Raw genomic sequence first — 20,925 nt, forward strand, 5'->3', positions numbered from 1 at the left:
TCCTTCGTTCGCTCCCTCCACTCTGTCAGACTGATACTATTTGCTCAATCACAGTTTTGCAGCCCGGCTCCATAAATTTCAGCCACTCCGGCTTTGCCCAAACGTCACAGAAGAGCTGAGAGTGCTTCCTGAACCGCGAAGAATCAATGTTTAAGCCATAGCCTGGTGTGATGATGTATTCAGTAAACAAGACTAGACTAGAATACACCGGTAAACTCAGTCCGCTGATTCCAAGAGCTGCAAGCCCTCGGCTTCGCGAGTCCTCTCTTGAGGATGAAGTGTGTGTATATGGTCTGGAGGACAAATGGGAAGGGGACATACAGAAATAGCTTTCTCTCTGGTAATAAGCAGTAGAGGCAGCAGCTAGGGAGCCCTCCTGCCACAACAAACTGCTGGAGGAGAGCACCTCGTCAGAAATACTGTATTGCTTACAAAATACTTTAAACTTCATAGATCTGAACTGAAGCAATTGGATTCCCAACAGCGTATTGGCTGCTAATTCCAGATGGTTTCGCTGAACGTTTCTCATGTTTCATATAAACACATTCATAATGATGCAAGTTCCACCTGTAAATTATCTGGAAATCGATACTCCCATTGAGTAAGTTAATACTCCTATTATTAACTAAAACAACGGTATAACAATCTCAAAGTGTTCTTGAGAGATTCCTAAACAGTGGACAGACTGCGCTATTAATCCTTCCCTGGACACAGCAATTTGGAAGATCTGTAAATTGAGTGTGGCTTTTCATGGGCAATTAAGTTTATAGTTGGGTATCTTACTCGCACGCCTCAATGATTTGGATTTTGTTAGAAACCCCAATAAACAAGAATGCAACAAATATTGTTTTATACTTGGGAGAAACGAAAAAGAGGTTACTGAAAGGTAAATATATCCAGATGTGTTTATCAGTCATTCATTCGAGTATTCAAGCATAAATAACTAATTTGCTTTAAGTTACATTTCTGACTCTTGCCAGGAATCACACTGGCAAGCTAAGGAAGTTTAACAGTTTTGGAATGGACACAGGAGATTGCATTTGCTCATGCTGAATATCCAAACGAGTACACAAAATTGTGCTTACTTTGCTTTTGCATTCTTATCAGTCAGTGTCTAAAAAACGAGAGAGAACCCTGCTGAGTATCTATATCAGCATACAAAAAGCAGGCATGCCTCTGGAAAAAGGCACTGTGGCATTTGCAACGTGGTCAGCTGACACTGGGAACCGCAAGGTGGTCAATGCATTTGCACATGGGATCCAACAGGATTAATTCCAACCCTTTCACCCCTTTCTGGTAATGAACTCTTCATTTCCTATAACTAAATGACCGACAACTGCATTGTCACCAGAATTTCACAACACAGGGTGTTAAAATTTCTGGTTTATTACATTTGTACGGATTAAAGTGACCTTTATGAGATATTCAGATCTGCTGAGCTTGTCTCCAATGATCATGCTGATTATTAAAAATATTAACTAATATTGTCTTCACAAACAAACAAAAATGAAACTGTCAAAATGTCTTCCTTCTCCTTTTCCTCCTCTGCCCAATGAAGTGGAAAGGTCTGTTTGCAAGGTTTTTTTGGTGCAGTTAGAAGGAGCATAAATCCCAAGGGAAAGGCTGAATTCTTGATGTTTTTCTAGACAAGGATTGCCATTTTGCAATTGGTTTTAGTCATGCAGACATCCAATTATGTGACTACCTTTGACACTCAACATTTGGTGGAGGAAAATCCAACTCTGCAAATCTGTGTACTTCAGTTATATTCAAAAACATGATTATCCTGAGCTCAAATAATTTAAACAAGTCATAATTAAGCAAAGGAAAAAGACACTAAACCAGGATTTACATTAAATTTTGAGAGCCTAACAAATATAACAAATAAAAATCTGCTAGATCCTTACACTTAGAAATAATCATGAGTGCAACTATTATGGTATGAATGGCTTTTCCTTGGGTAGATGTTTGACTATTTTAAGATGCCACTTAGAAGGATATTTTAAGATGCCAAGTAGGTGCCACAAGGACAAATAGGGAGCATAGTTCACAGTGAGACCTGCAATTCACATTTCTGTCTGGAAGAAATCTTAGTTAATGAGAAGTTCTTGATTACTTTTTATCTATAACCATCTGGAATATCTCTCCAGAGTCACACAGTGCCGTCAATCCCAAGCTATCCCTAGTCCTCAGGCCAGTGACTGACCGGGTGTTTTGTGCTCGGGCCACACCAGGGAAGCTGTTCTGCTTTGCACAGTCAGTGGGAGCAAGGACTAAGACATGGCATCAAGCCAATATCCTAAAAAAAAAGGCTAAAACAACTAATCTCTTTCTTTTACACCTGTTATATAGGAGAACAGCTTCACCAGGATAAATTTGGAGAGTGGAATACAAGAATGAGGCATCATATTTCTTGGGAAATGGGCTCATGTCCAATAACCCAGAAGGGATTTCGCCAGGATCTGTCACAACCCTAGTGAGCACCCTGCTGAACAGGGGGCACCTCTCTCCTGCTGTTCTGACGCGGATGTCGAGAAAGACCACCTCAGCTGCAGTGATTAACTCCAGAGAAGCGTTCACAGCTGTAATTTCATTTTGGGGTTAAATGCATCTCTCCAGCCTGGAATTAGGTTTCCAACTCTCTTTGAAAGATGGACTGCAAGCAAAAACTTTCCTCTTGGCCTTTCCTGCTACTTCTTAAGAGACTCCTGCCTTAACACGCAGTCTTCTCTGAATTTCCTTCTCAGATCTCTACCTCTTCCCATGCATCGTAGGCCAGACATAAGAACCTACCTAGTCCAGGAGCTGGGAGCTCTGGGTTCCTGCTGCTAACGCAAGGTGTGTCGCATCCCTGAGCCTACAGCCTGACTTAAAAACCATGTGAATTTAATGATTTCTCTTTGTGTGGGTTGAACTCGTTTAGGTTAAAGTTTCTTGGTACAACAACCAGCTCCAGCAACCTAAATGTTCTGCGAATCTGGGCTCACAGTGTGACTGCTCAAAGCTGCTGTGTTTTATTTGAGTCACTAAGCTCCTAATATTCTTCATGGGAATTGAGGCACTATTCCTGTAAGATGTGTGGTTTTCCTCTGAAAAAAGTCAGCATGAACTCCCTCAGAAATCAATAGAAACTTTTCAAGTAGGATGGACAACACCTACTCAGCTAATCTTGTTTTAATCTCTGCTCAGGGAACAGAACTACTGTTCCTCCTTGTCTCAATTTTCCCTGAGTTTAGCACATCAGATTCACTCCTAGACTCCTTCATCAGCCTTAGAATATGGATGAGTAAAACCTAAACGTAATTTTTTTTAAACCCCATTTTATGTGCACATAAATATACAAAAGCTTATGCATAGAAAATATTTTTTTGAAAAAGTGAATGTCAATCCTTGTTATTTTGTGTGATTTAAAATCTAAGAAAAATATGAAAAAAAGTCTATTTCTAACAAAAGAAGAGCACTTATCTATTCAAATCTCCACATATGCCTCATACCTAAAATGAGATTGCATTAGTGTTAAAAGAGAATTACACCTACAAAACCTATATTTAAAAGAGAGTTTATGGTGTTTAGATTGAAGTTTGCTATAAAGCTCAGCTGCAATATTTTTGATCCCAGATCTAACCCCGCTCTCCCCTCAAACCAACAGAAAAAAACAACACCCCCCCCCCCCAAACTTATAAATTTATTTAATGTCTAAAAGCTGTGATTTGGTAAGGAGATGGATGATAATGTCACTGGAGGAGAGAAATGAAGTTGCCTGGGTTCAGCAATTGTTCACTTCAATTATGCACTTTGATTTCTTTTCAATTTGTCCTTGACAATAAATATCCAACATCTGTAAATGTTTATTTGGAGGGGAAAACTACAGCCTAATATTTATATGAATATTCAGTCTTAAGAGCAATTTGTTTTAATAAAATATTTCCTTATAAATAAGAGTTTCAAATTAGGAAAAACTTCAAAACCATCGACATACACTTTTCATTTTAGCAATTTGATCTATGCATTTGAGTTTGATTCGGAGTAACTTTTCAATCCCCTAAATAATAATGCAAAGAAGATTTTCAGACTGTTCCCTGGCCTTTAAGATTGCTAAATGTTGCACAGTGCTCTTATAACTGCTCCGTGCAACACGGTGCCAGCAAAAACAATAGCTGTATTTATGAAATACATTATTGTAGTTTCCAGCTCACAATTCAGAGACTTCATGGCTGGAATCTAAATTATGTGCCAGCATGCATTCAGTTGTTATTAATCCACAGTTTGAAATGCAAGCCAGTTTTTAGTATGATATATTCTTCTTTGTGAACTAGTGAACTATTTTTGTAGATACAAATTACCCTAATAATTTACCAACTCACCAATTTCCTTGGCAAATGAGCACTGATAAATTGCTTAGTCTTAGAGCTTATAAAGGTTACTTCAGGTAAATGTTTACCAGTACATGTTTATACTGGTCCCAGAATTCCGTCTTTCTTTTTTTTTTTGTCTGATAATTAATCTCTCAGCGACATGTTGTCTTCCAAAATTTCCTGACACTTACTAGAAAACTATTCTCAGCTTGTCTTACAGGCGACAATATTTCATTCACTTGCACACAAATTGTACCGGTTTTCTTTCTTTAAAGATTATGATATAATTATACTGCTCGGTAAGCCATTGCTCTTCTAGTGAATGACAGCTTTCTGGCATGAGCTAGTGCTATTGAGAGAGCGACACTTGCTCACTTAAAGTGGTGCTGACTGAACTCCACAGCACGGACTGGGCAGAGAGATGGTACAGGAACAAGAGGATGATTACGAAGCCCCATCTCCAAGCAATCCTTCATCAGGTCAAGGTCCTACAGAAATACCATGGAATAATTTAGGTTGGAAGGGACCTCTGGAGGGCATTTGGTCAACCCTTCCTCTCTCTCATCCCTGCAACCACAAAACCCAAGACCAGGAGCATGGCATAGTGCTGCTGCCAGAGGTTCTCTTTGAAACACTCACTCCTGAAATGTGCTTCTCAGGTGGCCCGCATGAGATACCTCAGAAGGAGCAGCTTGAGAATACTCCCGAAGAGAAAAGCAAGACTTGATGACACAAGTAAACCTGTTATCTTATCCTTCTGCCGTCAATAAACCAAGGCATCCTGGGTCTTCTCTGCCAGTAAGGCCACCAAATCCTGGAAGGCTTCTGACCTGTTCCAAGACCCCAGACCCTTCCTCTATGGGAACCATCAAAATTAAGCGGTTCCTTCCAACCCAGTAATCATACACAGCTTAGCGAATGCAAGGATGCTGATTTCTCAAGTCTGCAAAACCATTTCAGTAGTAGCATCAACATACTTCGATGCCACTAGAAGCCAACCATCATTAGACTCTTCACTGCAAGGAGAACTGTCTAAGAAAAAGCCACTAATTACTGCTGCCTCTCAGATCTACCACACTAGTGGTTCACATCAAGAAAACCAAATTCCCTGAGCGTTGCTAATGACCGCTTTCTTTTTCCATTTCCTTATTATTATGGTAGAAGTCTCTGTAAGAGATCCTCAAGCTTGGTGAATGGCAAACTTAATTGGATATGCCCTGCTCAATATTTCTATTTTTGATTGTCTAATTAGAGTGGGCAAGAGACAAACCATTTTTTATATTCAGATGGCTTTATGGACTGCAGTGTTTTTCTTTTATTTCTCAAAATCATATGTATCTATTTTAAACTCTTCTTCCTAAAATATTCCATCCTGGAATCTGACAGAAGCTTCCTGAAGAAAATACATAAATGGTAATTCGAGAATTTAGGTCATTTATAATCAACGATTCAAAGCAAGACACTGGAGACAGCTGAAACAATAGTAGAAGTACTGAGGAGGAGGGCAGGAAGGGGTACGCCTGCTCAGATTTCAATGGAGCAACATGATGATATTTCTACATTCAAGATGGGTGTCCATAAAAAGTTGGTGTGCAGGAAAATCCAGTACCTCCTTCTCCCTGACCCAAAATATACATGCAATATTCTCTTTTGCCAGTTGAGACAACAAGAGATTTTTCCCACTAATCTGAGCGTAAAGATAGCATCAGATAATTCTTGCTTCAACCTTCCCTGATCTGGGGCAGAATGATGCCACTTTAATACGTTAATGAAATCTTCATCCCGTTATATGTAAACTAACTGCAGGCAACAAGCAGATGCTGTCTTGCAGTTTCTTGAGGTTTTGTCAGCCTATTGCAATTTGTTAATTTGTTATACTGTCAGCTCCTTAAGTTTGTGGATATTTGCCATTTTTTTTGTCCAGGTAGGGCAGAAATGCACAGTGAATGTATTTTGCTTCTTTCTCTCAACTGGGCTATAGCTTTAAAAGTAAGGTAGTGTATTGTGAAAAAAGGAATTTGAAACTGAAATTAATTTGTAATGAGATGTCAAGAATAAATTTTAAAATGGTTTATCCCAAAGAAAAAAAGATAAAGAGTCTATGTGGGGTTTTTTTAAGGAGTCGTATCTCCTGCAGAGCAACAAAGACACTGATAGGCTTTGGAGTCTCTCTTTTACATAGAATTAATTTAAAACACAAATGTTTCCAAAAATCACACCTTCAATTCTTTTTACAAAACCATTTGTAGCTCTGACCAAACCACTGCTGGCTGGTGCTGCAGGAGCAGCAAAGGATGAGGAGGATGAGGAGGGTGAGGTATTTGGGGCCAGGCTTTTGCCTTCCTCTCTTAAACTAATTGATGCTTTGATACAACTGACACCTCTTCAGATCTCATTTTAAGTTACTTGCCTATAGAGCGAGCTAATTTAATAGATAATTAATGTGGGAGAATGTGCATTTATTAATTTTTTATTTTGTGAAGCCCTTGGTCTCTGAAAAGCATTTTTTTATTTGACTACTGATTCTGAGAAAATAAAAAGCATAATAAAACTATTGGTCATGTTTAATGAACTCAAAACTGCTTTACACCGGCAAAAGCATGAATTTTAGACGTTGCTAAGAAAAATACTATCCTCGTCTGCCTCATAATGCTCAGTCTTCCTTTAAAATATTTTGGGTGAAATTCTGTATTATCACACCCAGAGTGAGCCTGGAAAAAGACCAGGAATTTTTAAACGGCTGTAATAAAACGTGATAGTATTCTTGGATGGGAAATATTAGACAGATGGAAGGAATCCTACTAATGCCCAACAACGCAACGAGCAATGTAATTACATGCTGTAGCCAGGATCCAGTTACTAATGCTTTGCAAGGCATAAAGGTATATCGAATCAACTATTTTTACAGCTGTCATAAAATTGCATTCTTCTTAATATTCCTGTACCTTTCTTAGGATGCTCTGTGCATTACAGTAAGTAAAAATTCTAAGCGCTAGCAAAGACAAATCAAAAATTACAACAGGCCAAAGTGTGTTTTAAACCCACAGCGCAACGGAGAACGTTGTACCAGCATGGTATGGTATTTAGAGAAATCCCCTCACCTAACCCAGTAAACGTTTTTTTACCAACTTAGAAACAAGTTCTCAGAAGTTTAGAGTTAATACAGGCCCATCTTACAAGCTAGAGGCAGTCTTTTCCTACCAAATGAACATAACGGCAGCAGAAATCCACAGCTACCACTGTAAACAGAGATCGCTCGGCACTGCCAGGCTGGTGCATCAAAGACGGGGGGGGTCTTGCTGACGCACGGCGATCCCAAACCGAGTCAGCCATTGAGAGAGAGAATATTTGTTGGGAATAATACTTGATGCACACAGCCAGGAAAATTGGAACCAGACTCAGAGCTCATGTGCTGGAAAAATAACTGCGATTATGGAAAAAATACTCTTCTAGGCTACGTCGTTGACTCCAGATTACAGATAATGGGTTTGCTGCGCACACAGCTCCAGTGCTGTGATTGCTGAGTTATGGAAATGAACTGCGTAGCTGGCGTTTTAACTAGCTGCACCTCCATATGCAAATACAGGCTTACTACATCTGCATCTGCTTTGCAAAGTGTATCGAGTTAGAATTATTCTAGTTTTTTTTCATCTTTTAATATATCATATATACATATAAATAACTTTAAAGTAATATTTTCTCTTGCAGTTCTCTTTTGTTTACCATTTTAATTTCATTAATTCACTTAGCAAAAGATCTGCTTTAGATGTGAGGAACCCAAGGAAGAGATCAGAAGCTAAAGGCTCACTACTCTTTATTGCACACAGTAGCACTATTTTCTGGAAGATTGTACATTCTTCTCTTAATAATTTTTCCATTAATTTCAATCTCACAACAGCTAAGTTATAAACTGGTACTTGCCAGAGTCACAGTAACTATATATCTCAAGTATATAATGATTCATTATATAAATTTAAGAAATGGTTATATACGAAATATACCGCTAGCTTTTTAAAATCAGCGTAGCCTGCCCACGTTCCAGTACGTTGCTGTTCTAATTCAGTTCATAGTGATATAAACGATACTGTCTAATGACTATTGCTAATGAGGTGATGGAACTTGCTCAGATAGTTTTTCTTGGCCATGTTAATGGCGTTGTCTTCCAAGCTTATTTACACATCAGTTTTCCTGATCCATGTTTTGCCTACCGGTACTGCTAGAGTTCTTGTTTTGAGCAAGTTAAAAGATACACTTGACACAATTGTTTTATATGCTGGGATACAGAAAAGAAATAGCTGAATCCTTCAGGTTTCTGCTTGCACTGAACTCTAGCAATATTTTCATTAAATAATTTTCTAATTGAATCCATGCAGCATTTGTTCCCTTTTAAGAGAAGGGGAGATGTCAGCTAATTGTATGCTTCATACCAGGATGGAAGTGATTAGATAATTACGTATTTTCAACAGTAGAATCTTCTAGGGGAATTGTTTCTGTGGGGGTACTTTATCTGTTGTCCCTTTCTTTTCAGAGATTTTGCTTAGTAGAAATATGTCCCTGGGCTTTTCTTTAACAGGCTGACTGAATATTGCTATTGGAAAGTTGTGTTCCACACATACCAAGGAGAAATGAAATATAAACACAAACACTAGGAAAAAATTATAGAAAAAGATTGCATATAATGATAAACCAGTAGCACTTTTGCATATATAGTATAAAACACACCCTGCACTAACGCAAATGCCAAACTGAGCAATTTCTGTGATCCTTCAGGCATATTCATCACAGATTTTTTTGGACTCAGAATTAGCTTGGATAGTAACAAAAATCAGAGGTTTTAAGTCGATTTCATTTGCAGAGATTAAAGCAAAAAGATTAAATGAATAGCAAACACTGCTGAAATTGAAGTTTGGATATCAACACTGTCATTCTTGCAAACTTTTCCAGTGCTATAAATCTTCCCACGTTATGCTCAAAGGGTTATTTTTTTTTATTTTTTTTTTGCAAAGGCTTGATGAAAGGTAGCAGTACTTTGCAGATATTCTAAGTTGTGTAAAATAATTGCTAGCCTTGGGAATTCTCCTCTCGTTGAATGACATTTAAAAATCTATGAAATTTAATTAAAAATACATATATCATAATTGCTCTGCCTAATTTTTTTCAACACTTTGCTTTCACATCTAAACCATCTCCTTTTCTATTTCCCTACACACCGGTGCTCAGCTGGCTGGCATGAACTATTCTGTCTACGTCAAAAGTAGCCGGCACAATGTCAAAGCTTTTTCCCCTCTGCTAAACCAAGTCACAAGCAATTTAGCGCAATACAACTGGGAGTTCATAATCCCTAACACAGCACACTGTAAGCATTAAGCTACTGACCAGAGGTCTCCTCAGAGATATTCAACTTGTATAATCCTGAAGATAGCTGAAGCTTGAAAGGCTTTAAACCTGTTTCCTAGCAGACCAGTAATCCCTCTCGAAGCGTATTTACGAATGTGGGTTTGTTTTTTTCATCTGGTACTCATAACAATGTAGATCACATTTTAGAACCTTACAATTAAAAATGTTTTCCAAAAAAGGGTGTGTTTTTGCACAAGCACATATCTCCATCACAAGGATGAGCATGTTTGGGACACAGCATGTGATATTAACGCTTTCCTGTTTCCACCCAAGGAATACTGATGCACAGTAGCAGAAATAGAGATTGTAATGTTGTTGACCAGCATAGATAAATCTGAAAATTTTCCCTGGATATTGGTTTCCACACCACAAACCTCACACCTTTCCTTGTTCTACACCCAGAAACCTTCCTAGCAACACTAAACGTAAACCGTTTTCTTAGATTGCTATGAAACCTCTTGCTACGTGTCAGAATCCCTGATAATCCTCACTGGCCTAACAAGTCCACGGACGGAAAACAGACGGAGATCACGCCGATATCCTTTCCTTCGTACTGACTCAGGGAGAACCTGGTGATCTGTTCTTACCTGAGCATCCGGACGGGACGACTTCGGCAGCGCCGTGGTGGCTGTGGGGCAGCAGCGTGCCCACGGCTCCATCGCTGCTGGGCTTTGCACCTCTGCAGCAGCAGGGGTGAGGGCAGGGAGCCTGGGGCGAGGGAGGCCGGTGGCAGGTCCCGGCTCTCCCCACGGCCGCTGGGACCATCTCAGGTAGATCAGTCCCGCCTCCGCACTTTGATTTTCCTCCCTGTAAAACAAGAGCCACAGTTCTGACCTCCTCTGCGGCTCCTGTCGAAATCCATTGACACACTCACTCAGAACCTCTTTAAAGCTGAAACTATTTCCTAATTTAGTTCAGTTTTTAAAGATTTTTTTTTTTTAAATAAGAGAACATCCTTTCTCCTTTTTTCATTTTTTCCCAATAACCCATTTAAATAACCAATAACCATTTATTTTATGAGTTCCTGTAGCTTAAATTGTGAGAGATATTGCTTCTCTTTCTTAGCAGTTCTTGAAGTGGTAAAGATATTGGTTAAGTATTACAAAGTAACTAATTAGACCTTTGATTACCACTAAAACTGTTTTTTAAACAGCTATCTACTGAAATGAGAACCTTTTGATCCTATAGCAAGGCCTGAAGTATCTCACTGCTCAAAATACAAGATCAGGTTACTCTTACATTAAATGGTTCTGTTTATATATAAACTATTCCTAACTCAACATTACAAAGGAGTTTGTATTATCACAAGCAATTATTTAAGAAATAATCAAAAGCCTTCTTCCTTTCAAAATGCAATTTGAGCCTAGCTATAATCGAAACACTTCCCAACTTTGTTTCTGTTACATTAGCAAAGACTTGTTAAGAAGTCACCTTCAATAAGAATATCTGCCGCATACCTTGTCTATATTTAAAAGGAAGGTTATTTTCTCGAGGAAAAAAGCTCCATACTTATTTTTATTAGCTTAAGGCATCAACGAGAAAGTATTACTTCTCTGGGAGATGTCCTAATTAAAAATATCTTCTCCAAACAAGTTAACAAGGAGGAGGTCTCCTGTTCTTTAAAAAGATCCCACAGTTGGTTGATTGCTGCTCCTTTCTTTTTTCTTTCTTTCTTCTTTTTTTTAACCAAATGGCTGCCTTAATTACAGTCTGCAGTAGCTTCTCCCCAAATTAAAGGTTATTGTCAAACACTCTCTGCAAGACAATGGTAAAGCAAACTGAAAGATATAAAAATACATCCTGGAGTTTATGCAGTTGAGACCTGGAGGCAACAGGCCTAGTTTTATGGTGAAGAAAAAAACCCCACATTGTTCTCATTAACACTCATTGTGTCTGCCACTTTCTGAATGGAGCCAGTAATTGCCCAGGAGTCTGTATAATTAGCTTTAACACTTTCCTTAATGAAATAAGGAATCAGAAGGATGTGAACTATCATCTCTGTAGGTCTTAGGCACGCAAGGAGCCTGTAAGTGCTTTGCAGTAGAGAGAAGGACGTATTTGCATCCTTAAATAAAATGACTATAACAAAGAATAATAATGTCATTAGCATCCAGGTTTATGTTGTTAGTGAAATTTGTGTCTCGATCAAAAAGCTGGTGGTGAGCAAGCTGCTGTGTGCAGAAAATAATTTGTCATCCATCTGGAGAGACCCCCAAGAAGCAGCGTAACCATCTCGCTGAACTCAGATGCGTTTGCCCGTGGCACTAGACGTATTTTTAAGGAGTCCCATCCACGCGCGGATCTGGTGCGACTCGGTTTACCTTGTGAAATCGGATCACAGCGTAAGGTGACGTGACTTAAGGCAGAGTGGTGGCTCTAAGTAAGAGAGGAGAACGATTGTAGTGCAGTAAATAACAGCACTGGAAGCTCGGCACAACATAACTTTCTGTCAGATTAAAGCTCCCTTAGTTCCAAATTTGTATGACCAGTTACATTAAGTGTTTGGAAGCTGGTATTTATGGAGTCTTTAGGATGCAAGAATGTAGCTCCTGAATCATGCATACTGAGATCATTAACTACTTGACCTTCTTCGGCAGTTAGCTCCAAACAGATTGCTGTGATTATAAGAATGGATAATTATGTTTATTTTAGAGGAACAAAGACATTATTTTCTGTTATTGTAAATCAAATCAGCAGAGTTCATTGTAACATTTTCCTAGAAACAGAGATTACCTTTCTTTTCCTCACCACTGATTTTAAACGGTGGTTCTACTCATGCATCAATCTGAAGATAACTTCGATGGACTTAGTACAGTAGTGTAAAGGAAATTTGACTCTACTTGAGGAGTTTTCTTGGCAATTTGAGGTGATGCCCCCATGTAGCTTTGTCCCTGGACAAGGCATCAGCCATTATACTCTCTGCCTGTTGGACATGCCAGGTTCCAGGCTCACATATTTTTATGGCCATGAATCTGACTCCCCTCTGTTTGACCAAGGAGAACAGGAAATACTCAAGAAAATATGAATATATTCTGGGGAAGTACGCATGCTTCAGCTGGTTCACGCTGAGCAGGAGCTCTGAAACTTTATACATGAGCAGATGAGACGCCCATGCTCAGATTTTATATGTATAGGGTCCTTGGAAGGATTAAATCAAGAGAAAAATATGCAAAAGGAGGAAATAAGTTTCCTCCCTCACGCTCTTTATCCCTTTGGTCCTGCCTCGCTTGCTTCTGAAACCTCACCACCGCTCCCCACAGGGCCGAATCGTGCCTGTGCCTCTGCACCCCTCTGTCACGGGCACCAGCCAGAGGAACGGCAGGGAGCAGAGCTAAGAGACATTGGAATGCGCTTGTTCCTGCTTCTGAGCCGTTTGGAGAAAAAATCAAGCTAAAAGGAGGCAAAAACCTACACTGTGGAAAACCTGGCACACCCTAGATTTAGGAAGTCCATATGGCAAAAAGACAGGAAAATTAAAGTTGGGTGCGGATTAAACTTTTGGTCCCTGAAGACTTTGGGATCAACATCTGAAAGCTACCCCGACCCAGCAACCTAAACAGGGGGAAACTGCATCAGATCAGCTAAAAAATTCCCACTGCCCATCCTAAGCTCTAGATCTTTGTGCTTTTTACTGCTGTTTTTACTGGAAGTTTTGCTTTAAAAAATTGAAGTAAAAAAATTACAAAAGAAAATGCTTCAGTGATTTCAAACTTTGCAGAAAATGAGAATAGGAGATCTCTCTGAACCTGTGCTTTCCGCTGAACAGTTTCAATTTAGATGAATTGCCACTTCTAAGAGAACCGTGCAAACCAACCAGATCTTCCCTGGGTTTGCCAGGAACCCCAGCGTTTTCAGCGACAAAACCTGCCTGAGATACGCAGCTTTCCAAGACTTTCTGACTATACCTGAATCAAGACAGAATTTGGGGAACTAATCAGTTTTACCCAGGGGCATCTTTTTAATTGGCAGCGTAACACTCTGTTACCTTAACGAAGTCTGTTCCTGGTCATATTTCTACAAAACAGACCAGGAGGAGAAGCGACGCTCATCTTTGCTGATCCCAAATGCCTCCTCAGAGCAGTTAAAAGAGAAGCGTTTTCTAGCTTGGAGGTAAAGACGGAGTCGCACTGCAGTGGCGAGGATGGGTTTGTGCCGCGGAGCGTGCCAGCGACTGCACCGGATGCTCGCAGAGCTAACGGGGAACATGTTCAGAAACAAGCTTGCACCACAACAAAGTAATCAATCACAATTTGTTGGCACGAGCCTGAAAACAATTTCTCTGGGTCTGTATTGACTGCAGTTATATTTGGCTTCGAGGCTCATCAGCATTTATAGTTCTCAAAATACTGTAATATAAACGTTATTTCATCGGGCCAAACTTCCATTAGATTTAAGGTCCATGAAAAAAAAAGAGCGTATTTATCTGTGAAACAGAATCTAGATCAAAGCAGCAGCAATTTGCCAGAGCAGTCCCCTGTGCCACGTGGTTACGAAAGACTGTACAGCCGGGGGAGCAAAACCGGTGTAAAACCGGGATGGAGCGAAGACTCGGGGGTTTGCTCTGTAATCATGCCTCGGGATTGGGATACGCCGCAAATTTAGCACGGTGCCACAGACGGGACTAACTAACGATTACAGTCTGAACATATTTAATCTCTTATACACAAGCATCTTTTCTTCTTCTTAAACCCAGCTTGAGTACAGGATGGGCCAAACAGCGTGAAAGGATAGCAGTGAGAAAGCCTGCAATCAGTTTTTCATCTGCCCCGTAGGACGAAAGGGAATATGTGAGTCATTTTCTTGTACAATGGCGAAGCCTGAATCCCTCTGCGTCTGGTTAATACCAAGGACTGTCCAAACAGTATTCCCTTGTAATTTGTCCCAAACTAAAATGCGATCATAAATGTTTCTCGGAGTATTTTTTCATGGGTTTTGAACTCAGCAATAAAACACAGTTCTTTCAGAGGAATTTCAGTCACAGAACACCTATACTAATGCCTATAAAGCAATTTCATCAGTAAGTGATAAAGGATTGTCATTATTTCTGCACCTATATGTTGAACAACAGAATACTGAAGCACAGTGACAGAGCCATTCACGTTGTGAGTTTATTGGTTTTTGTGTCTTTTCAGACTCATGCTTTGAGTCTTTTTACCATAATGTTTCATGAGTTGCTATTGCATCAATAAAAACAAAGCTAAGGAAAACACTCAGGACTATGCCTGCATCTCCACAAATGACATTGCACTGCCCTTTCCGATACGCACGCAGTCTGGTGGGAGGAAAGGGGCTTGGCTTTTGCTTTTTTTTAAAAAAAAACCAATGGAGATTCTTGCTGTGTGAAGTAGCTTTCCTTTTTAGTCAGCCTGTTCCACGTTCGTAGAGATCCTTCACCCCCTGCCAGCCGATGACGGGTTGATGTAGTAACAGTTAGCTAAGCAGTGTTCAATCACGCTCCGTTTGCATTGCTTTAAAGTAAACTGATTCTCACTTTACAGTAAACTTGAGTCTGAACAGATATTTGGGGATTAAAGTGATGCATAAAATGAACAGATACGTTGTTCTGGTTTCTTCTAAACAAGCTAATAATAGAGGCGAAGTTCTGCCAAGAAGCTGGTAACCGCCACCTCAAAAAGAAAGCGGAGACGGGCACCATGCTAATCATAGCGCGCACCTCCAGCTGGAAACTGATTTTGCCTGAGAACCACAAAAACGTGGGTGAAACCGAGACAAAAAGATGCAGTGCAAAGCCTACGTGAGATGGGGGCAGCGGCTCTTCACTCTACATCGGGCCACCCGGGTCCGAAAGGGGCTCACCAGCGGTGGGGCCACGCCGGGCAGCTCCACCACGCCGGGATCAGTGCGGCCAGCTCTCGCTGCTCAAACTGGGTGACATAAACCGGGCTGGCAGGCACAGCGCTGGCACGGATGTGACAGGGCGTGTTGGTCCAGGCAAGGACCTGCACCAACAGGTCTCTGCTGCGTCAAAGTTCAGCTTGGGAGCTTTGCCCGGCGGCACCTCCATCCAACAGCAAGCGGGCGTTTCTCCGTTTTCAGGAGAGGGAAAGCAAGGCGGTAGCATGTAGAGAAACACCCGAGGTCCCACGGGGTCGCTAGCGCTGGCGTGGTGCTGGCACCACGCTGCTGCCTCCCCACCTGCTCCACAGCGCTTGTGGGAGCCTCTTGGCTCTGGTGCAGGGACCCACAAAAGCCGCCCAGCCCAGGCAGCACAAAGGCACCCAAATGCCTTCGCGTGGCAGCAACGCGTACAGGCCATGGGGACGGGCTGAGACAGGCGTGGTCTTGCCGCTTGGTCCTCTCTCCGAGGACATTTTGTGAGTTCAGGAGCAGCCCTGGCCTCAGCTGCCTCCTCCTGCCTGCTCGGTGCCCGCAGGAGCCAGCGCAGGTCAGGGAAAGCCAGCGCTGCCTCGGGGCTAATAAACTTGCTGGCCCATACGCGGCTGTTTGCGCACTGCATTCCCACGCGCATCCCGCAGCATTGCCGTTCCAGGGAGCTGGAGAGTCCCAGTGTTCTACTAATCTCAGCTTACAAAGAATGAACTGTGTCATAAGCTGGCTGCGTTTTGTATTTAGAAAGAGACTCAAGCTCTTTGAGTAACCCCGAACGACGGAACTTACCCCCAGAGAGCCAGCGCTGCCCGCGGGAGGTGGGCTGGGACTTACTCGCAGACGCAACGCCCACCTGGACGGCTGCTTTGCTCCGGTGGCTGCCGGCACGGGATGTGCAGTCCCAGCCGTGCCGCACGCAACAAGCTATTGCTGGTCTTAATTGCACGATCAACTTAGGCAAACGTCCCCAAAATAGGAGAAACCCACTTAAATTGCCTCATGTAATTTCAAACTAATGAATGCATGGTGAAAGTCCACATCCTAAGGGAGCAGTCACAATGTGCTAGCCTACTTCCTACCTTAATGCTACGGCAGCGCTCTGATACCCAAACAATGTCCTCTGACCAGCCGATCCCAAACAGGGGACAGCCCAGACTACATTAGCAGCAAGGTGTACACTCATCCTGTCACTAACGTGGTCTTCAACTCAGACCTTTGTTTTCAGGACCTCTTCTGTCAGTCTCAGCAATCTCTTGGAAGATTAAAATCTCTTACGAATGCTTCTCCTCACAAGGTACAACTCCCACAGCTCACATCTTGTGCTACAGCCATCCTGAGGCAACGTTCAAGGCCAATTTTTCTAGGATGGCTCTTGCTATGCCACGTTTCTCTGAATTGGCAGCCCCTCTTCTTCCATATTAAAAATGAGCTGCTTGTGTTGGTTTTTGAAGGCTTTACTTCCTGCTCTCATCTCTCATTAGAAGGTCAGCTCTCACTCTGGCCAGCCTGTGCTACCCACCATGGAGCTGGATGTTCAAACAAGATATTCTGCATTTCCTCCTGGACCACCTGGGACAATAATAAACCTCTGCTTAAAAACACCAAGCCTCTCTCTTCCACATCCATTCTTAAAAATCTTTTGTACCTCGGAGCATTCGAAATTTCATAAAACTTCAGCTGTTAGGAAAAAAATAAAATGCTGTTATCAATTCTGCCGCCTCGCTCTTTCCTTGTCTAGGAGCTGCCTACGTGTTGTGCGAGGTCGGTACGTACCGCTGCAGCGAGACAGCGCGTTGCTCTGTTTGTCCAGCTCCACCCTCAGCGGCACTTTGGCCCCTCATTAAGACGCCTAAGTGAAGAACAGGACAGGTTTAATTGAGATGGTGGTTTTGCTACGTGAGGAACGGTGCCTGCAACCTAGCAGTCCTGCTGGAGCGGGGAAGCTGATGGAGCCAAGGAATACTGGGACCACGGTGTTATCTAAATTGTGGAAACTCGTTATATTTCTAAAGAGGGAGATTAGGAGTGTGGGGAACGTCAAATTTAAACCAGTTTGACGCTACTTGGCAACTTCTAGTCATTGTCCATGTGATCTATGAAAATCACAGAGTGAAATGAAAATGGATAAAGACAACCGTCATTTCTGCAGGGCAAGAGTTTGATCCTGGGAACACTGCCTGGCAAACCGGGAGATTCGGAAACGTGGGAAGGAGTTAATCTGCTAGATTGATCTTCCTTTTCACCCAGCCACTCTCGTGCTGCTGAGCAGCACAGACGGGAAGCGTGGTGGCAATACTCTCGCACCGGTGTTCCCCTTTTTTGAGTTTTGAAAACACTCGTTTTTGAGTGTTCCTTGTTACTGACATCTGATGGCTTTGACTAATAGTTGAAGAGGCGGTGAATCAATATTCAAGTTCCTTCATGTTAACTGGCAATAAGGAAACAGTAACTCTGATGTTTTCACTCCTGGGATTGTCTTGTCTCTATGCAAAAAGACCTACTAGCTTCTCTGCAAGGATCGGGGGTAACGCAACGTTTTTTTCTTGCTTGTTGCAAAACAGGTTTTTAGCAGATGTGAGGAAGTTCTTTAGTCTTGAGTAGTATGTTTACTTTCTCCATTGTATAATGTTAATATCAAGTGCTCCACATCTATTCCATACCAAACAACATTTTTTTTGACGTAACGAGCTCTGGTATAAATCTACTTAGGGATCAAAACTTGTGTTCGGTAGCTGATTGCTTGGTGGTCTTACCCTTGAAGAACCAGTATTGAGTACGTTTTAAAAATTAGTGTGCTTTTCCCATCTCAGTCACTTGTTCCTGGCTGATTTGGTTAATATTGACCAATGGATAAAATATTAAAGACAAAGACACTGTCTCTGGGTTTGGAAATCCTTGAACCACAAACTGCTGGACAGCATTCAGAAGAAAAAAATCATTAAAGTTTACCGTGTTCTTACAGTCTTGTATTCACTTCTGATATTGGTCACTGCTAATGACAGACTGTTGGGCTGGATGAATTGAGGATGAGTGTGTCCTGAAATGTCTGTTCTTAAATTCATCATCCCACCTTGGTGAAGGGGAAAGACTTGCCCTTTATAAAAGCAGGCTTCATGTAAATGAGCCAGCAGCGTGATCCAAAAAGCACTGTAATACCAATTTATAGCAGCGCAGATTCTACCAGCTTTCCTTCAAGCGCAGGGAACCGCACTCTTGAAGTACTGCGATAGAAATCGGTGTAACTGCACGAGGAGGGAGTCTCTACCCCGCCTAAATACAGAATGTCCCTGAATAATCTTGTTCATTTATTTCACACGTTAAAAAAATTAATTAGCAAAATCATTTCAAAACCAACTTAATCCAGTTCTCTTGTGGGAAATCTCAGCAGAAGACAAGTAGACTGAATTAACTACGGTGTGACCAGGGCAAACATTGCAACAGAGCCAGAGCAAAGGCGCTTCTGCCTCGTCCCCAGTCTGCCACGAACACCTCCTGCGGCCAAATGAGGACTCTTGCTCTTAATTATGCACGCACTAATAATCTCGAGGTTTGTTCTAGTAATAAAGTTTTTTAGATGGGGCAATTAGTGAATTGCATTTTGAAGATGTCTGAGATGACATAAGCCTGTCCCCACCCGCTGCCACGTTTTTCTCTCACACAATCAAATCTCGTACGTCAACAGTTCTTGTGCTTTTTGCTCCCACCTTCCAGAAAAGTTTAACTGGAAAAATACATAGACTGCTCGGTCCTATCCAGCTCCTGAAAAATTTCTGTGCTTTGAACATTGTTCCTGGAAAAGATCTCGTCTCTCAATACCATGAATACCATCAAATGACAGCCTTCAGAAACAGACAGCCCCATCAATTTGTCAAAAGACCGACAGCTAACCAAGGCATGAGAGAGACATTAAATGTTACCAGAGATAGAAACATCCACGTCGATTTATCTCCCATTCAATTCAGAGTATTCCATCAGGAGAAAACTGGCACCAGAACATGAAGGCTGGGATGCATGCTGGACATTGCTTCTCACAAAGTTTCAAAAACTCTTGCGTCTCTCCGTATCTGTTAATCGGGTTCCTGGCTAAGCCTAATTTTTTTTTTTTTTTTTTTTTTTCCCTTCCCCAAGAGAGGCTTTTGAAAGATCTGACTGCAGTGGAAGAATGAGCACGACTACACAGGGAGCTGCAGCGAGGCAGTCCTCTGCCCAGCCCAGTACAGGTCTGCCAGCTGGGAGGTCTGCGCATCGGGGCCGGCTCATCTCCGACGCAGCTCAGCCGGCCGGCCGAAGAGCTCGGGCTGGCTGCACCCAGCTGTGTGGAGAGCCTCCAGCCAGTTATACTGCAAATGCAGAAAAACCAACTACTAAAAGCAGATGAGTCAATGCCAGACAACAGGTTCTCCAAGGTGGCAGAATTGCCTAGTGCTGGCAGGGACCCAGGGGCTTTTCCCGACTTTGTTTTTGGCCCATTTATGTGATTGAGAGGGCAACCATTTCTTTATCTCAATACTCCTCTTTTCTGTAAAGGGTTTTGGGATTTACTGGTAAAAAGTACCACCTTCTAGAAGAGTGATATGGAAAAAGAGCAATGTAATTATCACATTATTATTATTAAACCAATCTCAAGCACTATAACATTGCAATTTGTCCAGACATACTGCTGAATAAGACTGGATTGTTTTGTACTTGGGGAAAATACAATGGTAAATTGAATAGCCAGTATAATGGAAGAAGACTGAAAAAAAATCGTACTAAGGGTCCACTCTGTCTTTGTCTTCTATGAATAAAGCTTTGAATTTTAAACAGTCTCCCTATGTGGTTGCTTAATGTTCGCCAAGACATAGCAAGTACGCAGCAGCTGTGCTCACAGTCTTAACTCATAATGGAAAGAAGAGAATTTTATTACTCACCTGATTTTTTTTTTTTAATCTCTTTCCCCTAGGAGATACGGACCAAAACCAAGTTACATCAAAGAAGTTAAAGGAAAAAAAAAACCCGAAACAAACCAGAACCCCAACAGCTTATTCTGTTTTGTTCCCCAGACTCTCTTGCCTGGAATCTTGGTGTTTTCGGAGTATCAATTTCACCAAGAAATCTGCAATGTCATCAGGAACCAGGAGGCTCCTTTGCTGGGAAGCTCCGTTAATGAAGGCACCGAGCATCTTGCAAAGGTTTCTTTAAAAACCTCCTGCCCTCCCCGGCAATTCCAAATAAAACAGACTCCCTTTCTCAATACAGATCTGGCATCGTACGTTATCACCACCATTCTAGAGGTAAAAAAATGGAAAGTCTTTAACATGGTCAAATGAAATACTATGAAAAT

Source organism: Balearica regulorum, chromosome 4, assembly GCF_011004875.1.
Source record: "Balearica regulorum gibbericeps isolate bBalReg1 chromosome 4, bBalReg1.pri, whole genome shotgun sequence".
Taxonomy (NCBI): Eukaryota; Metazoa; Chordata; class Aves; order Gruiformes; family Gruidae; genus Balearica; species Balearica regulorum.